The 20,536-nt window shown below is 40.8% G+C and overlaps 1 long non-coding RNA gene across 1 annotated transcript in view; it reads right to left on the bottom strand.

Moving 5' to 3' along the window:
- Positions 1 to 14,805: 14,805 nt before the first annotated feature.
- Positions 14,806 to 20,536, bottom strand: part of LOC143732276 (uncharacterized) — a 93,253-nt gene continuing 87,522 nt past the window's right edge. Inside the window, exon 5 of the long non-coding RNA XR_013201085.1 lies at positions 14,806 to 15,124. This is a non-coding gene — a long non-coding RNA (uncharacterized LOC143732276). The remainder of the gene's footprint in view (positions 15,125 to 20,536) is intronic.

Raw genomic sequence — 20,536 nt, 5'->3', positions numbered from 1 at the left:
GGTTCTGCTCGATCATCTTCACTAACGTTTCCCCGGGTCCAATTGGTTTTATTGACACCATTGTTTATAATACACCAAAGCACAAACTACCGGTAAAGGTACGGGGCGTGACGTTTCTGGGAGACGTGCACTAGACGGTTAGCGAATCACAACACACTGGGCCAGCTAACCAATCTGAGCCCATTGCGTAGTTTTGAGGGACTGGCTTCACAGAACCAGGAAACCATCAGACCGTTTTTACAAGGAGGGGCAGAGCAGTGTGGAATAAAGGTAAAATATATGAAAAATAATGCAATTTTTAAAAAACGAAGCATTAACACGTTACAGTGCACCCCACAAACAAAATCAAGCCTTCGAAAAAATGCGTTTTACCACCCCTTTAACCTCAATTTTATTAAGCGACGCAAGTTTTTTATTTACAAAATATTAATCTCCACTCGTGTCCCTTTATAAAACTGAGGTTAAACCACTGGAGTCACATAATGTCTTATCTAATGTCTTATGGGTTTGGAACAACAAGACTGAGTAATTGATGACAGAATTTAATTTTTTTTTGGGTGGGGGGGTCTAACTAAACCCTTAAACTTTGTTTTATGCTTTAGTATCAGTTAACATATGGAACAGTTTTTTCTTTTTTTTTCGCCTCAGTTCATTGAGTGCATAGCTCCTCATTCCACAGTACCTTTTAACCAACAGTCACTTCTGTGTACTGTAGTGAAGGGCCGTTTCATATAAACTGTTACTATGACTGTGATACAGCACTTTTTTGCTGTATTTCATATAATGACAGATTTTAAACTCATTTGCGAGTTGCAACTCATGAGCCTAAAGCAAACATGAAACACACAGAACCAAGCAGCACTTATGGAGTGAACATATGCAAGGGCCTCATTTCTATAAGCGTTTCCTCTTGGCAAGATTCAGGTGCGGGGGAAACTTATCACTACTCAAGGGCTTTTAACATACAGAGAGGAACCATATGAAGCCACTTAAGAATGTATCAATGCAATTGAAATTTTTGTCTCTCCAGTCTCACATTAGGTTTTACAACAATACAAGCTCATCACTGTGATTATGGGAAAAAAGGAAAAGGCAAAGAGCAAAAACTAGCATTTGTTTCCACTCTTTGAGTTATGACAGTGATTTCCCCCACATACTGATAGTTGCACTGCTCCAACCTGCACAGTGTGTGTTAAACGTTTGCTTTATGATCTCATCCTTTCTTCTGCAGACACGAAGAAACGCTGGTGGGACTTCACTGGATGATTCCACCCTTTTTTTCTCTACATAGCTCAAGCTTTTTTCCCCTTATTTTTAGGTTACTGACTTTCTAAATGGTGACATAAATGGGAGTTAAGAACCAGAGCTCTGCCTTTAATATATATATATATATATATATATATATATATATATATATATATATATATATATTATTTTTTTTTAGCTCAGGAGACAGTTTCAAAAGTTTGAAAGTAACTAAAGGACCTCTAAAAACAAGTATAACAATGAGCAAACTGTACAAATATAACTCTTATATGCTGTATCCTTACGAAAATAGTAAAAATAATTCAAGATTTATTCTAAAAAAATTATCTTGTTTTAAGACCAATGCAGTGTAGAAAAATAAATCTGTTATTGCCATACACTTTGCCACCTTCTGTGTTTTTGCCTGTTTTATCGAGAAGACAGTGAAACATGAGAGTAGAGAAAGGGAATGGGATCAGGAAATTACACGAACCAGGTTTGAACTCGGTTTTTTTCGCAAAAGTGTCATCCAAGTGGAAAAGGGGTCAAGGTCTGGCTAGCTGATAACTACACCATCTGGAAGCAAAAAAATGTCTTTCTCTATTGATGATATTTTAAAGTTATTTGACGGATATTTGACCAGTTTCTGATTTTTTTGGGAGGCACTTCAGGAGTGAAATTGACTTTTCCCTGTCTTCTGCCTTTGATGTCAAAGCAATGATATTAGTGACTAATTAATGACAAGTGATATTAGCGATATTAATGACTTTGAAGACTTGTAAGTCTTCTGAGATGAATGGCAATGCTAACTGAGAGCTTTCTCCAGGTATCTACAGTACAGGTATTGCATCCTTGCTGTAGCCTCACATCATTTGCATGTTCACATGCACTCACCACAAGAACATGTCTCAGGAAAAAAAATATATATATATATATATATAAAAAGTTTGGGAAATTAACCAATTTCATGCACTTTCAAAAGATGAGGAAAAACGTAGTCTTCAGTGAATAATTACGTAATATGAAGATCATGGTTTGGGTTTTCTTACAAATCTGAATGTAAGTGTACAATAGAGACTGGACAGGTTTGACATTTTGTTTCCTTGTTTTTCGAGGGGAATGTTACTTTAGGTAGCATGACATAATGGTTTACACTGTTAAATTCTGTTCTTTTCTGAGGAGTGAACCACAAAAACTCATTTGACTCTGGTGTTGAAATTGCATTTTTCCCTGCTGTGTTGAAACGCGCAGACAGATTGACCAACTGAGCGTCACAAATCATGTGGATTTGGACTCTAGCACGTCTCTGAGCAATTACTGGATAGATTTGCTAGTGAACTTATAGATTGTTTGGCCATCATTCCCAAAGCTCCATTATGCTATGAGGGGAGAGTTGCGCTCCTGAACTTTGACACATTGAGGTGTCTCTTGCCAAGCTACATTGGTTGGATCTGTCATGAAAAAAAAAGGCTGAAACAAACTGTCTCTTAATTTCCTGTGGAGCACATACTCTTTTAACTTTATACTGGTGTCCTTATGACCAAGGTATTTTTGTACACATTTCAGCCTATGTGTGTAGTTTTTCACATAAATGCTTTCCTTATGTACATTTCATTGATTAAAAACAAAAACAAAAAATAATAATAATCATAATAATTAAAACTGATTCAAAAGTTTAAGGTCAGTAAGATTTTTTTGGGGAAATATTTTTTTTTATATTTTTTCATTTTTTTATTCAGCAATGATGCATTAAGACATTTAGATTGTTATAAATTATTTCAAATAAATGATCATCATCATCATCTTCTTCTTCCGCTTATCCGGGGTCGGGTCGTGGGGGCAGCAGTCTAAGCAGTAGGGGTGTAACGATTCATTCATTTTCTCGATGCATCGATTACAATTCCTGACGATGCATATGCATCGATCTTGAAACATGTATTTCGAATCGTGAATCGTTTATTTCGGTCAATATTCGATTTAAAATGCTAAGAATCGAATAATTTGCGATTCTATATCGATTCAGTGCTTTAAAACATATAAACATTAAATGACTACATGCGCGAATTGAGGCGTTGTGCGGCGTCATTTCGCGTCCTCACAGCTCTCACATACTCGCTGCACTCTTACCATCTTTCACTGGATTTCGCTCACGCTCGGTCCCATATAGCTCTCATCTACAGTTTTTTGAGCAGTCCATGTTTGAGCTCTCCTCAGGACAGCCATTGGTGTTCACATGAGCAGATGACAGCTCTCTATCGAGAAAGCAAGCCGTTGATAAAGCTGCCATATCATTGCGCGGGCACTGCTATGAAACAACGCGCTCGTTGCGTGGAAACGTCACCATTATTTTAATTAAGATAAGATAAAACCCCACTTATTCAAGGGTGCGCGTTTATTACATGGAAAGAGAAAACATATAATAGGTGTCTAAAATGCACATACTTCCGATTAATCATGAATGAAATGTAACTTAATGTCGTTCAACTGAACTGATGAAATAACTACAACATTAATTACACTGAAATAAGAGCGCGTGGTTTATCCATCAATCAGATGCGCATTAAAGTTGCATTCGTAATCGTTACTATAGCACAAGTAGACACCCGGCGCGTTTTCTTTCAGAACCACAAGGAAAATGTTCAGTCGGATAAAGAGAACAAAGAGTAGCTGTTCCATGAGGAAACGTTAGTTAAGGTTTAGTTGGGAAAGTTCATGGTATTTTTAGTCTCACAATGGAAGGATGTTTAATGTACCAGGAACACTTTAAGGTTGTGTTCCTACAAAATAGTTAGCATGATGAACTAACTATACTTTTAAAGCCTTTTTAAATCTTGGTTTACATTTTTACAAATGCTAATTTATAGGCTTTGTAAATATTTTTTATAATAATAGATTCATTAAAAACTAACATGAACTAACGTTAACAATAGACAAAATGTCGTTAATTTTGACCCTGACTAAGACCCATTGGGGGAAGCATTTAAATAATCCTATGAATGCATATAAAAAAATAAGAATCGAATCGAATTATTCGAATCGCATCGAATTTTAATATGAATCGCATTGAATCGAATCTTTCTGAATTTGCAAAAATCGTTCTTGAATCGAATCGAAAACCTATGAATCGTGAAAACCTATGAACCTCTGCCTACCCAAAGATTCACAGCCCTACTAAGCAGAGATGCCTAGACTTCCCTCTCCCTAGACACTTCCTCCAGCTCTTCAGGGGGGACATCGAGGCATTCCAAGGCCAGCCGGGAGACATAATCCCTTCAGCGTGTCCTAGGACTTCTGCGGGGTCTCCTCCCGGTGGGACGCGCCCGTAACATCTCTAAGGGATCGCCCAGCCACCCTGCGAAGAAAGCTCATTTTGGCCGCCTGTATCCGGGATCTTGTCCTTTCAGTCATGACCCACAGTTCATGACCATAGGTGAGAGTAGGAACGTAGATTGACCAGTAAATCAAGAGCTTCGCCTTGCAGCTCAGCTCCTTCTTCATCACAACAGACCAGTAAATTGACCGCATTACTGCAGAAGCTGCACCAATCCGTCTGTCAGTCTCCCGTTCCATCCTACCCTCACTCGTGAACAAGAGCCCAAGAACTACTTGAACTCCTCCACTTGAGGCAGGAACTCTCCATCAACCTCAAGTGGGCAAGCCACCCTTTTCCGACTGAGAACCATGGCCTCAGATTTGGATGTGCTGATTCTCATCCCAGCCGCTTCACACTCGGCTGCAAACTGTCCCAGTGCATGTTGAAGGTCCTGGTCAGATGGGGCCAACAGAACAACATCATCTGCAAAAAGCAGAGACGAAATTGTGTGGTCTCTAAACCTGACACCCTCCGGCCCCTGGCTGGGCCTAGAAATTCTGTCCATAAAAATTATGAACAGAACCGGTGACAAAGGGCAGTCTTGCTGGAGTCCAACATGCACCGGGAACAATGCGAACCAAGATCCTGCTCCGGTCGTACAGGGACCGGACAGCCCTTAGCAAAGGGCCCCGGACCCCATTTCCCAGAGCACCCTCCACAGGACCCCGCGAGGGAGACAATCGAATGCCTTCTCCAAATCCACAAAGCACATGTGTATTGGTTGGGCAAACTCCCATGAACCCTCCAGCACCCTGTAGAGGGTATAGAGCTGGTCCAGTGTTCCACGACCGGGACGAAAACCGCACTGTTCCTCCTGAATCCAAGGTTCTACTATCGGCTGAATTCTCCTCTTCAGTACCCTAGCATACACTTTCCCGGGGAGGCTGAGAAGTGTGATCCCCCTGTAGTTGGAACACACCCTCCAGTCCCCCTTCTTAATAAGAGGGAACACCACCCCGGTCTACCAGCCCAAAAGTACTGTCCCCGACCATCACGCAATGTAGTAGAAAAGAGCCCCATTAGTAAAGACAAACATTGTCTTTACTAACTTTCTGGGCCGGCAAGTTTCAATTACATAGAAGCCTATGGAGGAGTGAGACAGCTCTCAGATTTAATAAAAAATATCTTAATATGAGTTCCGAAGATGAACGAAAGTCTTACGGGGTTGGAACAACATGAAGGTGATTGATTACTGACAGAATTTTCATTTTTGGGTGAACTAACCCTTTAAAAATAATCATTAATCAATAAATCAACTTACGTAAGTCTCCTCGCATTCCATTGTCGATTGCGCATAGAAGTTGATATGTACTTGCAAAATTACTTACAGTCAGTAGAATGTCTAAAGTGGACTATCGGAATAAGTAAGCAAATAAATAATGCAATAAATAAAAATATTAAATTTATGCAAGTGTCCAAACATTTGACTGGTAGTGCATGTTTTAAAAAGTAAAATGTTACAATAAAAAAAAAAAAGTTAAGTTCACTAAAATGTATATTATTTTATTTATGAATGATCAGCTTTAGATAAGTTAAATAGTATAGTTAAATAGAACATTTAAAAAAATATTAATAAAAAAAGAAATGTTACTGGAATAGCCTTGGCTGAGTGGGTGGGACGCACTGTTTTGCTCTAAACGTTTCCTATTTCCTTCAGCGCTCTTGATTAGCCTCCCATGCTAATGGAGAATTTCCTGTGTTAAGAAAACGCCACTCAAACAAACTGAGACAGGGCAATACTAAATTACACACAAACAGGCTAGTCACGACATGCAGCCTTGAAAGTCCAAAAAGAAAGAAATATTAAAACAGCATGCAACGTTTCAAGCCGACATTCTTTTGGACATATGGAAACATTGTTTTTAATAACTTCAGCTGTTTGAGGAAAGCATTTTAATGTTTGACATGGATTAATATACATTATTTTTTCTTGGTACTATATCCGATTGATTTTGAGAAGAGCAACATATGGAAATATTAGAAAAAGATTTTATGCAAACAAACCCTTCAAAATCACTTGCTGCCAAGTATCTTTTGATTCAGACCTGAGACGTAATTCTCCAGATTATATGATCTTTTCTTTTCTGTTTGCTTTGCAATATGCGGCTCATTGGTTGTGTGAGCAATCACCTGACTGACATATTTTAGTAAAATATGACACCGTTTTCATTACATTTGCCATAAAGGACCACAGTATAGGGATTTTCCTGCAATATTCCCAGAGAGGCTAAATTCCAGTCATGCCCAAGAGGCCAATCTGAGTAGCCTGAGCTAGTTGCAATTTGCTCAAAGATGTCCTTTTCTTTAAGTCTGTCCCTTCATCTCACCCCATTTGCAGTTTCTACTCGACAGTTCTTTTTTTTTTCTTCTCAGCCATCCTCTCTTGACCAATACCACATGACACACATTCAAGTTAAGCAATCTCACTCTCTAAATTGGATTTGAACTTTCCTTTCATCCTTAATTCCACTTTTCTCACTTTGCTTTCCCCCTCAAGGAACAGGATCATGTCGCTGTTCTGCAAAGTGGACCATCTCTAATTTGATCCCAACGTACGCAGATGTTTCCATGGCAATTAATGAAACAATCCCGAAACAAATTGGTGGCGGGTGTATGATAAACAGGCAGGCTAAGGCATTCTGACTGTGCTCATAACATACAGCCAAGCTTGATAGAATCTAGCTAATTCAAGGAGGCCTGCTCTTTGTAAACAGCATTTCCACTCTTTGAAGGAAAGAGTTGTAGTCTTGTAAACTTCTTACAATCCGGCCAGGCTCTTCTAATATTTTAGAAGCTCTTCTTAGAGAGACTGGAGGCGGACAGATGTGGGAAGGGTCAAGGAAAAGGAGCAAAACAAATTTACGAGGCATCGAGACTTATGTGGATACTGAGGAGATTATAGCTTTGAGTTTGCCCGCAGTGATAAAGAGCTTTTCCTGAGTCATTAATCGGATGATGTGAATTTTCTAGAAGGGCGGTTCTCAAGGGTTCAAGCTTCTCGACTAATAATCAAGGTCCTTTTTGCTGGTGTTTAAGTGTTGAATTATGTATACATACAGCCCATCAGTTTCACAATTATTGGGTGAACTATACCTTAATACTTCAACTTACACCAGATGTTGGTATGTGACTTGTTGGGATTTGATCTCATAAAGATACAAGAGCATCAGTGAGATCAGTCACTGATGTTGAATGATGGCCCATTGTTCATAACAAAAGTTCAATATGGGTTCAATTCTAGGCTTTGTGCGGATCAGTCAAGTTCTTCCCTCAGTAAATCATTACTTTATGAACTTTGGTGTGCCCCATTCTTTAACGCTTGTTAGTGAAGGGTGTAACTAAAATGGCAATTGTATGGCAAAAAAGCATACTTTTGATCATGTACTGTAGTTTCTGATGACAAAACTTGAAAAATATAGATTACGATCATTCAACGCATGATAAATTCAAAAAGTAGGAATTTCACTACTGCATCCAACTTCTATAAATATAAAAGGAAACAGGACAAATATTACATCACTGAAACTGCAACAATTCATGACCATTAAATTGCCATGACCAATAAATGTGAATAAATCTGACTTATTTTGCCAAGAGATTATAAGGTGATTGTACCAAATATATTCTGGTTTCCAATGGTTTCTGTCTTTATAAAAGTCATTGGCTCAGAAACCCTAAAACAACCCAGTAAAGTAACTAATGGCTAGACTATTTTGGTCAGTGTTATCCAATCAAGAACAAGTTGTCAATCAGTACTCCAATCCCTCAATCAGAATACATTAGACTAGTATAAAACAAAAATTCAATTTAGCCAATTCGATCAAAGGCTCATTTGATCAATGGACAAAGACTAACTAAGTTAAAGTGACATTTCAGCAATATCCTCTGTCATTAACAGTAGCTATTGACTGTTAGTTGACAAGCCAAGCATACCACTTCTAAGTTTATTTAGGCATGAAAGCAGAGAGGTGTACTCTTTACAGGGCCACTAGCCATCAACACCTCAAGCTGTGCCAGTCTTCACCCCAGCCCTCTGGACTACTACCACAGCCAGCTATGGCATGTTCTCACGCACAGACTAATGACCACCTGCCAAGTCTGTCAGCTCTGACACTTACTGCTGCGGTTCCCATCGACAACCCTAAAACATGCACACACAGAACAAGAAAACACTCAGAAGCATGAGAACACAATTACAAATATGTGCTGTTTCTACATATGGTGAAAACGGCAAAATGCCCCTTATATGCAGTCACAGAGGATATCCCTTCAAACTCTCCTATTCAAGAAATACTGCCCTGCCCCTTATCAGGCTTTTTCACTTCACTGTTTCCTTCAAAGGGAGTATCCATCGTCCTCCAAAAAGGGAGCAAAGAGTGCTGACTGAAGCTTTCCATTTGACATATACTGCAGTGTTTGCTGCTTCCTGCACACAGAACAATATCTGATAACATTTGTATAAATTCCCTTCACTAGACTAATTTCGTAATTTGGAATACAGCAACATCAAACTCTGTCAGTGGTGCAGATTGACAATTAAAGGCCGGGACACACCAAGCCGACGGTCGGCCGCCAAGCAATGTTTTGAGCGTCGGACTTGACGCTTTGACTTAGTTTTTCAGTGTATAATCAGTGTTTTCAAGGTAGAGCCGATGAGTCGGAGGGCCGAGGTGGAATCTAGGGCTCCGAGGCTCAAGGTGGAGCTGAGGGATCCTCAAACCAAGGCAAAGCTGATGAACGGGAGGCCCAAGGCACATCCGAGCACCTTCATGGCTCTGAGTCTCATGGGCTTTTGCTGATGGTCTGTTGTGGGCATGAATGAAGGCTGGCCACATATGCAGTAAAGCTCCCTCGAGGACCAGTGGCTGGTGTTGTAGAACAGAGTTTTGGGATAATGGGTAAGGCACGCCAGATCTAAGAAATCCCTCATGTGGTCCTTGAGAGAACAATCTCCCTGCTTGAGCAGAAGGAGGCGAACTGCAAGTATATACATTTTTATTTTATTTTTTATTCTCTCATGTGGTTCGGTGTTCTGTCACGGGGCTGTGAAGTATAAATCCAAAGAAGAGCGTGATGCTGATGACTGAGAAATACAGAGACTTAAAGACTTAATTTATCATTAATTTAATAAAAAAATCCTACATTCCCTTTTCTTAAACCAGCTAGCAATAAAGAATGGATAAATCATTGGTATAAACACTGCAATATTCCCTACAAACAATGATAAGTATTTTATGGTGTATTTAAGCTATATAAAAATTCCACACCTTTGAGTTTTAAATATTTTTACTTTAGATATACAAACTTGACACTTATATTCCATATGACCTTTGCAGTGTCCTTCAAGCTGAGGCTGCATTTAAGTCAATTTTTATGCCGTTCCCTAGCTAATTTCCCTCAGTCTCGTTCACTCGGAAATACATCATTGCTTTTGTTGCACGAGGGCCCAATACTGGCGGAACCTTGCAGTGTGTTTAAATGGAACACCCTAAGCCTTTGATCACTGGAGCTGATTTATTATTTACAGTTGTTTCCTTATAAATTTGTTTTATGCACCATTTTGTAGACCTGAATGCATGCTTGGAATGTTGGAGAAAATATTAAAACAAACACAAATGAAAATGATAACAGTACAATTAACTGTAACGGTGTAAAAAAAAACAGTCATCTTAAGGTAGCTACAAGTGTCAGGATACAGGCACGGAGACAGAGGTAAGTGAATCCAAACACAGTTTTATTTAATGTGACAAGTGCAAACGTGAGTATTCAAAGTTCAGGTGCAGATTCGGTGAAGAACACTACGTGCGGGGCAGATTACAGGTGAGCAGGTTCTCTTCAGGTTAGTTGATGTCAAGTCAAGTCATCCTCATTTATATAGCGCTTTTAACAATGTAGATTATTTCAAAGCAGCTTTACAGAGATAAACATAATTTAAGGTAACAGAGATTGGTTTAGTTTTAGTGGTTCTTGAAAAAGGTTTTTCCCAGCTAAAGTTAGTTTTGATTGATTCACTTCCATCTAAATGATAGTTTGTTATTAAATTAGGGGCCGCTAAGACGACACCGTTCTCTCTAAACAGACTTTAAACGCGAACCTGTGATAGACGCTGATGGCGTTCACATGCGCATTAAGAATTGATTCTATAGTTATGTGCGTTTGAATATATGTGAGCAGGTTTGTAATTCCTTACAAACCATGCAATAAACAAACTACTTGTCTATAAATTTTGATGCAGAATTTTATCACTTCGGGTAGGTACTAGCTTTGAACTGACAGCCTGTGTCTGCTTCCCGGACAATGTTAGGAAGATTGTTCCAAAGTTTTTGTGCGAAATAGGAAAAGGATCTACCGCCAGCAGTCGATTTAGATATTCTAGGTATTATCAACTGGCCAGAACTTTGAGATCGCAATAGACGTGAAGGACTATAATGCGTTAAGAGCTCGCTCAAGTACTGGGGAGCTAAACCATTTAGTGCTTTGTAAGTAATCAGCAATATTTTAAAATTTATACAATGTTTAATAGGGAGCCAATGCAGTGTTGACAGAACCGGGCTAATATGGTCGTACTTCCTGGTTCTGGTAAGAACTCTAGCGGCTGCGTTTTGAACTAGCTGTAGTTTGTTTATTAAGCGTGCAGGGTAACCACCCAGTAGAGCATTACAATAATCTAAAAATAATGTAAAGCAGTCACAGTTCATTAATACTTGTCTTTTCTCTTTCAGATGCAGTCACGAGCAAGTAAAACTCAGCGTGAACACAGGAAGCTCAGGTGAATACCGGATCTCGGGAACCATGGATTCAGTAGTGATGTGTCCTCCCGTATCGAGGCTTCGAAGCGTGTGTCGAGTAATCCGGGATGATTTCTGTGAAGTGCGTATCGAGGCTTGTGTCGGTGACGTATGTGGTGACGTTTGAAGCCTTGCGAGCCGCCTGTACCACGTGACTGCTTCAGGAAGTGGTTCGCGGTTTGGCGGTCTATTTGAAATATAAGGGCCAGCAAAATGCAATGGATTCCCCCTCACATTTTGTGGACTTGGTACTTTGCGAGTTTGTTAGCGATCTATTCAAACTTCTTTTTTTTGCGATGGAACCATGCGATGTCATTATAATCACACTGCACGTTTTACATTTATTGTCCACTTGATGGCACAATAGAGCAAATGAAGCACCATGAAGCTTTGGAACATGAGTGAACCAATTGGATGGAACGCTTCAATGCTTTATGAAGCTTCATCTCGCCATCACTAGGATTCAGACAGGATTTCTGGAGACAGCGGAACAAGGATACAGAGGTTAGTATTCACAGGTGAGTATACGTTACTTAGCGGGCACTGGATGCATCAGAGACTTCGGGAGACAATGGGTAATGGTCTGTTCCTGTTGGAGGCTTCACCCCGACTGAGGCTGTGGTGAGTGTTTTTATGCTGAGGCTTGCTGATTGTGAACAGGTGCGGGTGATTAGAATTCAGGGGAGAGTGATTGCAGGTGCACCAAAGAGGATTCTGGGGAATGTAGTGCAGAGATAGACGGTGAACTGTAACAACAAATTAAGTCAAGGTAAAATTTCAAAATAACCCCAATATCATACACTAGAGTTGCGTGAGGTGGGGGTAAATTAAGCGCGATCTGCTGTGACATACAATCGTGTTGCATTGTGGTTTATGGATCTGCCTGAAGTATATTGAGCAGACTCGCTCCCTCTGTCAAGGGGTTGAGGGTCTGTCCAAATTAACTTCCCTCGTCCACTTGACGTAGTTGAATGCAGTTCAAAACAATGGCGAAGTTCGTGGGAGTATGTCTACAAGTGGAGTTATGCTCAGAGCCCGAGTATAACCACTCCATAAAATTTGAAATCTCAAGTAAGACCCAGAGAGAAAAAGTAGAGCGAGAGAGAGAGAGAGAGACAGAGGAGGAGGTGCACCTGTGCATTGTAATCAATCAAAATAAGAGACTGTAAATGAGCTTTTATTGCTTAATCCAATTGAGCCCTTAACAAGTTCAGATGAGGCTCTTACTAATGAGTCACTCCACTTCCTCAGCACATTTATCACCCCTTTTGCTACTGCACTCAGAGACATCAATGGACACTCACAACCACATACCCGTTACCACGTAGTAAATATTGTGTGAGAACAGATACATAACGAATTCTACAAACTTTGACTCCGTTTTTATTCTGCGTTATTCTGAAAAAGCAGCTGAAAAGCCATGGGAATGACCACGGCAAATACTGAAGTTGGTAGATAGAAATTATTTTGGTGCATAGACAAAGTACAACTAGGAGCAGAGCATGCACACATAATAGTAGATGATTTCTTACCAAAAATACTTTATTTAGAGGCCAAAATTGTTGTATTGAATTGTTCATATTGTAATTTTGTGCATAACTCGTGTCCAAATGATTTTGAATGCCAAACATTCTATCCATTCTAGTCATTTTTACAAGGAGATTTTTATAGGTGCACATTTCAACAAAAATTACGTTGGGGTAAAATATTTTTTGAGGAAAAACATGTCAGTGCAATCACTTAATTTCATTATAATAAACCATAATGCAGACCAGGGTTTTCATCATTAACTAAAACGAATTATAATAAATATAATATATTAAAACGAACAATAAAATACTTTCATTTCTTGAAATAAAATGACAACTACTGTATCACCATGGGAACTAGCTGGCTTTTATTTTATACCAGTTAATGTTTATTTTATTTCAAGAAATGAAAGTATTTTTATTGTTAGTTTTAATATATCATATTTATTATAATTAGTTTTAATATATTAATTTCATTATAATAAACCATAATGCAAACCAGGGTTTTTGTCATCAAATAAAACTAATTGTAATAAATATAATTTATCTAGCGTGCGAGTGTGGGTGAATGTTTTTTTTCTCATAACTAAAAAAAGAGAGAGATTATCCTACTGCTCATAAAACATTCCCTATAGGCTTAAGTAATATAACCTGTTTAGATGGAAATGATCCAGTGTTGGGTAAGTTACTTTAAAAAAGTAATTAGTTATAGTTACTAGTTACTTCTCACAAAAAGTAACTTCAAAACAAAAAGAGTTACATCATTACAAAAGTAACTAATTACCAGGGAAAGTAACTATTACATTACTTTTTTTTTTAAAAAGGTTTAAATATGGGAAATAACTTGGAAACCCCCAATATTAAATATGTTGAATGAAATGGACACTAAATAGAATAAATTATTATTATAAAACATTGTACACTAATCTACACTGTTTTAATGTTGCTGTGGGACAATGTGAGAGACACTGTAACAAGGTTAGATGTTACAGGAAGAAGGAGGCGGGAACCGGCGAACATTAAAAGACTTTAATGACATAAAATAAAACAAATACAAAACGAAAGTAAAAGACAGCAGCACCTCACGGACGACTGCTGTCACATATAACAAAACAAGCACAACACAAGTCAAGGCCTGGCCTCTCTCGATCTCCACTGCCATCGCTCCTCCTTTTATGCTTACGCTCCTCCGTGAGAGATACGAGACCGGTCGCGCAGGTGGCACTCATCAGTAATCACGCCACCGGCCTCATGCCGCTCTCTCACGGCACTCGGCCTCATCCAGCTCACCGCATAACCCCATTGCCCCTCGCAGGCCGGGGGGTACCCACAAGACTGCACTCTACTATTAATAAACAAACTATATTATGCTCGTACACACTTGGTCTCTCTCGCGCACTGTCGAGCCTGCTCTCGGACACACTTGGTGTCTTTCATTTCGATGAGCGAAAAGTAATGTCCATACATTCAGGAGAGAAAACACATTCTATACGCACTATCGGCCATGCTGTGGTTTGATGCTCATTGTTCGATTGGTGTATCATTGCGCCAGAATAAGGTCCTGCGACATTAGATCAGATGCAGGTAAAGTAGGCTTCTGTCTTCTTGTCTGCAAGAGTTCATTTTCACAAAAGAGAGCAACGAACTCATTTAAATGTCATTAATTGTAATTGCGTTACTTGATTAAAATAAATATTTAGCTACATGCTCGTAACCGCTAATTAAGTAGTGGAATTACAGTAACACGGTTACTCACAACACTGAAAGGATCTCAAGGTGACTAGTTAAAGACTTTACTGTAGCTATAACCTTTAATGGTGTCATGGGTCTATCAAGGAGGACTCAAATACAGAATGAGTGATAACAGGTTTATTGACAAACAGTAGACATATGACAAGATGTGGTGGCATAGGTGAACAGTCCAGACAATAGGCAGGGTTGAGACACAATGACAGCAGTTGTAACTAGCCGAGCAGCAGTTGTTACAAGCACAAAATGACTGTAGGCTGGGGAGTAGTAATGGCAGAGTAGTATGAGAACTGAGAATAGTAGCAATAGCCAGACAGGATCTTCAAGCACAACAGCAAGGCACTCAGGGATTGCAGACTCAACCCCAGGCACTCAGGGATCTCAGGCTCAGCACCAGGTTTGCTCCAAACCAAAGAGTGTAAGCAGCCAGGGACGCTCTGCTAGCAGGACAGGAACTAGAGACACAGGAGAAAAGACAGACAGGACCGATGGCAGAACTAAAGCACTAAAAAACGTCTACACATAAAACACTAATGACTTTGGTAATAAGAAACAAACTATGTAACACAGTAGTACACAGTGGCACAACATCTAACAAACTGGCAACACATGAGGGAAAGAGCACACATATAAAGGGAGCTAAGAACAAGAGGAACAGGTGACAACACTTGGACTAGGAACAGGTGAACACTCAGGTAAACCAGGACTCAAACAAGGGACCGGAGAACATGAGAAACAGGTGACAACACTCGGACAAGGAACAGGTGAACACACTCAGACAACGAGGACTCAACTAGACAAGAGGGAGTGGTACAGGGAAACAAGGAGGCAGGAACAAAGGAGCACATGGCCAACACAAACAAAACCATATGTTCAAAAACAACACAAACATAGAGGCATGCAACAAAGACACAGACAAAGCTGCCAGGGCAGAACCCTGACAAATGGACTTCCTTTAAAATAAATTCCAGCACAGCTCTATAACAGGCCGTAATGAAAATACCCTTCATAATAGATAATGCTTTAAAAGGAACTCTGTTAATAAACTACATATGGCAATTGTTGAGTTTAATAAAATGCTGAGTAACAAAAAAACCATCTCTGCATCTCTTTTACATTTAAAATGCTCAATTCTCACCCTCTCTGAAAAGCCAAGCTTGTTTTTTTATGAGCTCTGTCGCGTTCTCTTTTTGCCAGCAAACTCTCCTCGGTTTGTGTTTTTTAAAACGGCCGATTCCCCTAAGAGAATTAGCTGCTCCATTTCGACCTTTCTCGCTCATTCTGACAACTATGCCACTCCTACACCATCAAAGTAGCCGGAGAAACCTTTCTCTTTTTATGGATATGACGAGACATGCACGGGTGAGTAGCGTATGTATGCAATTTCCGTGAAAACCATCCAGCCCGGTCTAAACTTAGATCATTTTGAACAAAAATGTGTACCTTTAGTTAAAAATTATACAGACATTATATGTCCCACATTGTACAACTTTCTAAAGTTTTATTTTAGGTTTTGATGTCCTTAAGAATATATTTGCGGTATAAGTACCAAAAACCATCTCAATATATATTTTTACAGCTCCTTTCTCAGGAGCTCTGCCAAGAACAGGTCGATTTTGGCCTGTCTACTTAATATTCATGAGCCTCTCTTCTGATTGGCCTGTTGTTTTCTGAGTGACCCACCATTGGTGGGGGTGGTGACTGAAGGCGGTGACTGAGTAGTTCTTCACGTTTATATGGAAGTCACAACAGCTTGTGAAAAAGCACAGCTACTTTATGCAGGCTGTGTGCATTTGTATATGGATTGACTGTTTTGAAACTTATATGGTACTTCCATAGCCCCTAGACCTCTGTTATCATGAACAAAGCCAGGAAATTTCATTTTTGACAATATGGGACCATTAAAATAATAATAACCATTAAATGACAATAACACAACAAAATTACTAAAACTTAACTAAAATTAAAATGAAAACAGAAAATACAAAAAATATCTTATTCAAAATAAAATGAAAAACTATAAAAGTATGTAAGCGATACTAAAATAACACTGACACAAACAGACAGAATTTAATTAAGGAAAATGTTTAATCTTATGACTGCAGGTCTGAACAATATATCTCTGAGCAATAAGAAAAAAGGCTTCAGTGGAAGTCTAGAATAACTATAAAGCGCTAGATTTTTTGAGGATTACTGAATGTTTACCTGTTTATATAGCCTCAGCCCAAATTCATTTAGAATGGCATGAAGCTTGTAGCTAAGTGATCATTTTTGAAATCTAATAAAGCAATAAAGTCACATCAGGGTTTACAGAAGAATTTCTCTGAAGGTAATGAGCACCGACATACTTTCAGATGCTCGGAAGGAGATATAATACACTTCAGGTCATCTCAGTTTAGTCTAGTCTACTGTAGACCTTTAGCTGCATTAGATCACTTTGATATTTTAACATTTCTTCATATCAATAAAAACTCTTACTAAATGTCCTAGATTGTCAATTTTGCCAAGTACTTCATTTCTTAAAGGCCCCGAGAGAACAACAAAAGCAATAAAGCCTCACTTAACTGAAGAAAGAATAATGCTGCCAACTCTGTGGGGAAGCAGAGGAAATACAGTTTGTCCATGTGATCGGAAATAATTGTGAACCTTGTTTTCAATAGAGATGTGACGTTACCAGTGGTGAACGCAAAGCATTTTGGGAATCCGCGGCACAAACAGAAGGCGCCAGACTTAATTGCATGGAGGGAAGAATGCAGTGTTCAAGATGCCGTCTACCTGCTGTGTTATAAACTGCAATAGTCCTTCTTGCACAGTTTTGAAAACAAACGTTAAGGGTTGTTTTAAGGACATATTTGTGTATGCTCGTAGACACTCACTATGAAGTGGCCAGAGGCGATTCTAAAAGATTAAAAAAGTCGAGACAGGACCTATCGTCAAAATTCTACCCACCACTCTAACTTAGTTCATCCAAAACAAACTAGAAAATAGACTCAAAGTGCTAAATACCTGAATTATCCTTTAAGCACGGATCAATATATTTGTTTTCCTTAACTTTAATGAACCCTAACTTCTCATTTAACCCATATTCTCATCTGAATGGTTAATAATTGATTTTCGTATAAAATTATGCTACCATTAAAAACACATTTGATTTTTTTTAATCAGTGCAGAATATGTAACTGCTCTGAAGACAAGAAATGAAAACCAATGCGATATGATTAATGTCCAAAAGATGTAACCCACAGACTGTTTTGAAATGGGGTTGGATGTTGCGTTTGGTTGGGTGACAGTTGTATGTTACAGCTTGACAAGAGTTTAGAGTGTGACAAAAGCACAATGTTGTGTTTTATTGCGAGTGTAAGTTACACAAATATAAGTAAACACTTTGCAATTTGAATGATAACCTCTATGAACAAAATGAGGGAGTATGTTTTATGTTTCCACTGTTCGATCGCGCCCGTGCCTCTCTCTCACACACACACACACACACACAGTTCGATCGCGCCCGCGCCTCTCTCTCGCGCGGGGCGAGACCCTAACCCTAACACACACACACACACACACACACACGCACACACTCCAGCATTGCAATCTTAACATGAATTGCGACTGCATGCAGATAGATGAGAGAGAGCGAGGAGTGTGCTGCTTAAAACATTAGCATACTTTTGAACGGACAACAGTTCCCTTTCGAGGGAACTCAACACTGCGTCGAGAATCGACTCTTTGGGGACGCTCCCTTAGCGTGCGCCTCTGAATTATGAATGAAACTATTCCAATCCTGATTGGTGTTGCGTCATGACGTAACATGTGACGGCATAACCGGATGCATAAAAGCGACGCCGGCACACACACACACTAGCTTTTTCACTCTTCAGCAAGCACTCTATGTTACGACTGTCTGTCTTATTTGGTGTTGTTTGTCTATCCCTATATATATTATGGCCAGCCAGCAGTTCAGAATGTGTGTGCACCCCTGTCCTCGTTTTATTACGGATGGGGACACGCATGTTTTGTGTGTGAACTGTTTGGGAGCGCAGCACGCCCAGGCAGCTCTCGAGGGAGCTGCGTACACTGTGAAGCACTACCCATGAGGGTGCTGCGCTCCCGGCTGGCGTGCTTTGATAAGCTCGGTCAGGCTCGCGTTCCCCGCGGTTCTGGTCCCGCGTCTGTTGAGGCGGCGCGGCGACTCAGATCGTGGGGTTCGCAGCGGGATCTCGCAGATGAGAATGAGACTGCTGCGGCACTTTCTCATTCTTCATCTGAAGATCCCGAAGCCCCTGTGAGTGGTGCAGAAGCCCGCGCTGCGGCTTCTTCTGCCCACGACCAGGTCCCGGTGCTTGAGCTCTCTGCTTCCGAGGAGGCAGAGGTGATCAGCATCGAGGATGACCGTGAGTCGAGCGCGCCAGTTCACGGCCAAGCTTATGAGGAGCTGGTGGAGGTTGAGACTCGTGCCGTGGCCAGACTTAACATCAGCTGGCCACAAGATGAGCAGGGAACGCGAGTCGTAAGCAAGTTAGACGAGCGTTTCCTGCGGCACAGGTCACAGCCTCAGCGCGGGGTTTGCCGTTTTTCTCCGATCTCCACAAAGAGATCTCGAGATCGTGGGATAAACCGCATTCGTCCCGTGTCTCCCGTCCATCTGTTGTCGATTATAGCAATGTTGTGGGGGCACGGGATATGGGTTATGGGAAGATGCCTAAAGTCGAAGAAGCTCTAGCCGGTTATCTATCTCCTGAGTCGGCATCTTCCCTTAAAACCCCTGCGCTGCCTAGTATGCCCTGCAGAGATACATCTGCTTTAATAGTCAGGGCTTACATGGCGGCAGGTCGGGCTGGTTCATGTCTGCACTCTATGGCTATCTTGCAGGCATACCAGGCCGATCTCCTGAAAGATTTGGACGAGGGAGAGGGGCCAACTCCTGAAGATATTTCAGAGTTGCGCAAAGCCACAGATTTGTCTCTCCGGGCCACTAAAGAGACGGCCCGCGCTATTGGCCGCTCTATGGCAGCTATGGTGGCCACGGAGAGGCATCTGTGGCTCAATTTATCTGGTCTAAAGGAGAAAGATAAATCTGTTCTGCTGGATGCGCTGCTTTCGCCTTCTGGCCTGTTCGGCGACGCCGTTACATCGGTCGTCGACAGGTTTCAGGAGGAGAAGAAGCAATCTGCGGCGTTCCAGCAGTTCCTCCCCCGAAAATTGAAGTCCAAATCGAGTAGGGTGGGGCAAGAACATCAGCCCCAGCCATCAACCAGCTCCTCACACCGGGCAGAGCAAAGGGAGAGCGTTTCCTCTAGAGCCCCTCCTCCGGGAGCTTGGCAACCGAGGAAACGCTCCCAGCAGAAGCCCCCCAGCCAGAAGGGCGATTTAAGGGATGTCCTTCAGTCTAGGAGGGTTTCAGGAAAGAGGTCCTAGCCAGAGTGTTGGGACCTCTGAGGGCTGTCCCCTCCGTTGTAGAACAACCGAGGTTGTTCTCACAGCGGAGCCCTCTAGGAAACGATGTGAGTTGCCCGCCGTCGGTGACACTTCGGGCCGCATCATATTCCAGCGAACGCACTGTGGGTCGTTTTTCTCGAAAAATAAAAAACGAGCATCAGTTATGGTCACGAAAACCGTATCGACTACACCCTGCCGGTCTTCCGCTTCAGGGGATCGAGAAGGGTGCTCGAAAAACACCAGAGGCCAGTCTCGAGAGGCTGGTTCCCTTAGTAGATTTTGTAGAGGCATGGTATCATCTTCCCAACATATCTGCATGGGTCCTGCATATAATAAAGTCAGGGTACAGACTGCAGTTCGGGCACCGCCCCCCCAAATGTTCTGGGGTGGTGCAGACTACAGTGGTTCCAGAGCAG

This window comes from Siphateles boraxobius, unplaced genomic scaffold (assembly GCF_051911475.1).
Source record: "Siphateles boraxobius isolate OS27281-9 unplaced genomic scaffold, OSU_SipBor_1 9, whole genome shotgun sequence".
Classification (NCBI taxonomy): domain Eukaryota; kingdom Metazoa; phylum Chordata; class Actinopteri; order Cypriniformes; family Leuciscidae; genus Siphateles; species Siphateles boraxobius.
This window is presented reverse-complemented; position numbering and strand designations above follow the sequence as displayed.